This window comes from Macrobrachium nipponense, chromosome 34, assembly GCF_015104395.2.
Source record: "Macrobrachium nipponense isolate FS-2020 chromosome 34, ASM1510439v2, whole genome shotgun sequence".
Classification (NCBI taxonomy): Eukaryota; Metazoa; Arthropoda; class Malacostraca; order Decapoda; family Palaemonidae; genus Macrobrachium; species Macrobrachium nipponense.
The window spans coordinates 43720851-43725850 of NC_061095.1; positions in this window are offsets into that span (position 1 = coordinate 43720851).

Consider the following 5000-nt stretch of genomic DNA (forward strand, 5'->3'; position numbering starts at 1 on the left):
GTTTTTGTTGAATGAAAAAGTTTGCCTAGACCAAGGCAAGATCTTGAAGGCTCTCAGTTCTACTTGTCAGACTGGTCTTTTGATAAATGCTGTTTTATTCATTAACAAGTTTGAGAAATTATAACTCGCGTTTCTCTTTGACCTATTTCTTATAACTTTCAGTGAATGTGTATTTTTGTTTATGTCGTTTTGGTAAGCCACCTGGCTGTTTTCGCCTCAGTAAGAAATTAAAAGGTCCGGATTTTAATCTCCCGTGAAATTGTTTATGGAGGGAAGTTAGCATTTAGACCCATATAATCTGACAAAGAAAATTAAAAATTAATATTTGTTATTTGTATATAAAACAGGCTGCTTGGTTTTGATGATCAACAAGTATTTATTACATGCCTTTGTATAAATTTGTATTTTTCTCGATCAACATGTATGGGTCTCAAGGCTAACCTTCCTCTATTAACGATTTTCTGGCCATTTCCAATTCAGCCCCAATAATCTACTACGAAGCGGAAACAGACAAATGGCTCAGGAAGCAGTGGTACTCTATACTTGAATTAACTGATTGATGTAAAAGTGTTTAAATCCTTTATGAAGGCACTAATAAAACTGACCTTCTTGATTGAAATGAATATTTATCAACTTATTGATCCGTGACTTTAATTTCCTATCTATCTATCTATCTATCTATCTGTCTATTTATCTATCTATCTATCAATCAAGAGAGAACAATTCCTTTTTTTTATATGGCTAATGCAGGAAAACACTTTTTATAAATTCATCTTATAATACTTGGTTGTTCATGAATGCCAGAAACATGAATGTTCCACAGCATATAATAACAGCTGAAGTCGAGACACCCTATACACATTGCGCCACTCACCTCCTACTCATGCTTCCTTGATAAGGCAACAAAGACTTCGATCACGCCATCTAACGAGCACGCTTGGTCTTCGTCTCCTTTTTCTCCCTAAACCTTCCGAATTACTCTCTTTTCCCTCTTCTATCCAAAGTTAAATCTAATGAAACTGAGACCAGACAAGAAAGGATTTATAACACTCATTACAGCAATATTTGCTTTTATTCAATATTTCTTTATACATTGAAACTCTCATACTGAAATCACTTTACTTAGTACCAATAAGGGAAAATCCTTCAAAATTATGTATTTCGCATCTCATAAATATAAAATTGCTAAATTTGACTGCGATTTTATATTATTTTGTTGTAAGATGAGCCTCAGATAATGTATGTAATGCCTTATATGTTTACTGGTGATTTTGTAAAAATAAGGCACCTGGAAACTGATCTATATTGCCAAGAAAATCGTCATAAGGCAGTTGAATGAAATTACTGACTAGAAGTACCTAATAATAAAAATAGAAATTTATGAAAAAAATGCATAATTGTCCCAAAAAAAATTGCGATATCCGATATCACGAGGAGGTAACTCACAGGCGCATCAGACAGAAACTGATTGACTTGACAGCGAAAAATCCATTGAATGAACCGATGTCGAAGCTGATCTCATTATCGCCTGTTTAACGAATTTCCTCTGTCGCTGACGCACTCGATGCTCATTTGAACCTCACTTTTCATTCGCTTGTTTGGCGAATGAGAATATATCGGAAACTAAATTAAATATTTGAGCACTTTTATTATCATTATCTTGAGATTGCATTTGTTTTTGGAGTGTCTTTTACTTTGATTTTATTTCAATTAATTGACTAAGAAACCGCTCAACAGGTAGAATATTCGAGGATTTAACTGCTGAGAATGAAACTGTAAAATTATGAACACAGTTGGTTAACTGGTTCATTTATCCTTTGTATTATTTTCTTTTTTATGAGAGACTGAGACAGCAGAGACTTCCAAGAGGACAGAATTCACCGAAACATATGTGAAAGAACTTCCTCGGAGAAGATAGCATGGTACAAATACGGGAGGGGACGGAGAACTTTATTATAAAAACATGATCGAATGAAGTGTGATCAATTCAGTTTTTTCTTCGAATTCGTGGTTCTATAAGTTTCTCTGTGGAAATGTGAGGCTGGCTTGCACATCGGGGTATTCGAGAAATCCTAAAGAATGATGCTATTATTATTATTTTTATTATTATTATTATTATTATTATTATTATTATTATTATTATTATTATTATTATTATTATTATTATTATTATTATTATTATTATTATTCTATTTATTTATTTATTATTTTTTTTTTTTTTTGCTCAACCACAGTCCTCCAATTCGACTGGGTGGTATTTATAGTGTGGGGTTCCGAGTTGCATCCTGCATCCTTACGTATCCATCACTTTTCTTACTATGTGCGCCGTTTCTAGGATCACACTCTTTTGCATGAGTCCTGGAGCTACTTTAGCCTCTAGTTTTTCTAGATTCCTTTTCAGGGATCTTGCGATCGTGCCTAGTGCTCCTATGATTATGGGTACGATTTCCACTGGCATATCCATATCCTTCTTATTTCTATTTCAGATCTTGATACTTGTCCATTTTTTCCCTCTCTTTCTCTTCAACTCTGGTGTCCCATGGTATTGCGACATCAATGAGTGATACTTTCTTCTTGACTTTGTCAATCAACGTCACGTCTGGTCTATTTGCACGTATCACCCTATCCGTTGTGATACCATAGTCCCAGGGGATCTTTGCCTGAACGTTTTCTATCACTCCCTCAGGTTGTTGCTCGTACCACTTATTACTGCAAGGTAGCTGATGTTTCTTGCACAGGCTCCAGTGGAGGGCTTTTGCCACTGAATCATGCCTCTATTTGTACTGGTTCAGTGCAAGTGCCAGGCATTCGCGTTACTATGTGGTTTATGGTTTCATTTTTCGTATTGCACTTCCTACATATAGGAGAGCTGTTATTTCCATTTATCGTTCTTTAAACATATCTTGGTTCTTAGGGCCTGATCTTGTGCCGCTGTTATCATTCCTTCAGTTTTCCTTCTTTAGCTCTCCCCTCTGTAGCCATTGCCATGTGTCATCGCTGGCTAGTTCTTTAGTCTGTCTGATGTATTGTTCGTACATTGTTTGTTGTGCCAGTCCTCTGTTCTGTCTGTCATTCTCCTGTCTCGTATATTTCTGGGTCTTCGTCTACTTTTATTAGTGCTTCTTCCCATGCACTCTTTAGCCACTCGCCATCACTGTTTTTCAGATATTGCCCCAGTTCTCTGTTCTCGATGTTGACGCAGTCCTCTATACTTAGTAGTCCTCTCCCTCCTTTCTTTCATGTTATGTATAGTCTGTCCGTATTTGCTCTTGGGTGTAGTGCTTTGTGTATTGTCATATATTTCCTGGTTTTTTGATCTATGCTGCATAGTTCTGCGTTCGTCCATTCCCCTATTCCTGCGCTGTATTTGATTGCTGGCACTGCCCATGTGTTTATGGCTTTTATCATATTTCCAGCGTTGAGTTTTGACTTGAGTATAGCCCTTGAGGTCTCTGCATATATTCTTTTATGATCGTGTCCTTCATCTCTTGGTGTTTTATATCCCCTCCTTCCATTATTCCCAGGTATTTGTATCCTGTCTTCATCTATGTGTTTGATGTTGCTCCCATCTGGGTAGCTTTATTCCAAACTCCATCCTGATGTCCATCAGATATAATCCTTACAGTCTGGATTAGGGTATCTATTTCCTTGATGCTCTTACCATACAGCTTGATGTCGTCCATGAACATCAGATGGTTGATTCTGTTGCCTCTTTTCTTGAGTTGGTACCGGCATCCATCTTCTGTAGTACTTTTGTCACGGGAATCATGGCTACTACGAAGAGTAGTGGGGACAGTGAGTTGCCCTGGAAGATCCCTCTCCTGATATTAACCTCTGCTAGTCTTATGCCAGAGCTTGTAAGTATTGTATTCCAGTTGCGCATTTGTATTTTTGAGGAAACTTTGATGGTCGTTTTCCTCTGCCCCATATATTTTCAGGCATTCTATTAGCCATGTGTGTGGTATCATGTCAAAGGCTTTCTTATAGTCTAGCCATGCCATGCACAGGTTGGTTTTCCTTCTCCTACTCTTCTTCATTACCATTTTGTCTATCAGGAGCTGGTCTTTTGGGCCCTAAACTTCCTTCTGCCAGCCTTTCTGGTTGGTGGGGGTGGTTTTTGTCTCTCTAGGTAGTTGTATAGCCTTTCACTGATGATACCTGTTAGTAACTTCCACATTATTGGTAGGCAGTGATAGGCCTGTAGTTACTGGCTATATTTCCCCACTTACACTGTCTTTTTGTACTAAGGATGTTCTTCTTGTGGTCATCCATTTGGGTGCATGTTGATTTGAGATACAATGCTGGAGTTGTTCTGCTATTCGTGGGTGTATGACCTTAAAGTTTTTGAGCCAGTATCCATGGACTTAATCGGGACCTGGGCTTTCCAGTTTGGCATTTTCTTTAGTTGGTGTCTGACTGTGCCTGTCGTGATCGCGTGAATCTTTGTTTTATTCTCCCTGTTTCTTCTTCCTTGACTTCCTGGAGCCATGTTGCATGTTTGTTCTGTGATACTGGATTGCTCCATATGTTTTCCCAGAGTCTCTTACATGGTTGGCTTCAGGAATTTCTTGGTGGTTGTCTTCCCCTCTTAGTTGGCTGTAGTCTTTTCTGGTTAGTTCCGAATAGTTTCTTCTGTTGGTATCCCTTATTCCTGTTCATGTACCGTTGAATCTTATGTGCTTTGGCCTTAAGCCTCTGTTTTACATCTTCTATTGTGTTGTTTAGTCCCTCTTTTGTACTTTGCATTTTCCGTTGAGTCCTCCTTGTTTTTCTTTCTTCTTAGCTTTTTTCTGCCATCTCTTTCAGTTTACTTAAGTGAGATCTCATCACCATGATTTGCATTTCTAGGCACCTTTCCAAGGAGGTTGCTGTTTTGGTTTCTGTTGGTTGGTTGTGCTGGTGGTGTTGGGTGTTCGAATCCCATCAGTTCAGCCACTAATCTTGCTCCTGCATATGCCAAGTTATTTATTTCTGTGATACTGGTGGTGTGTATTAAGCCC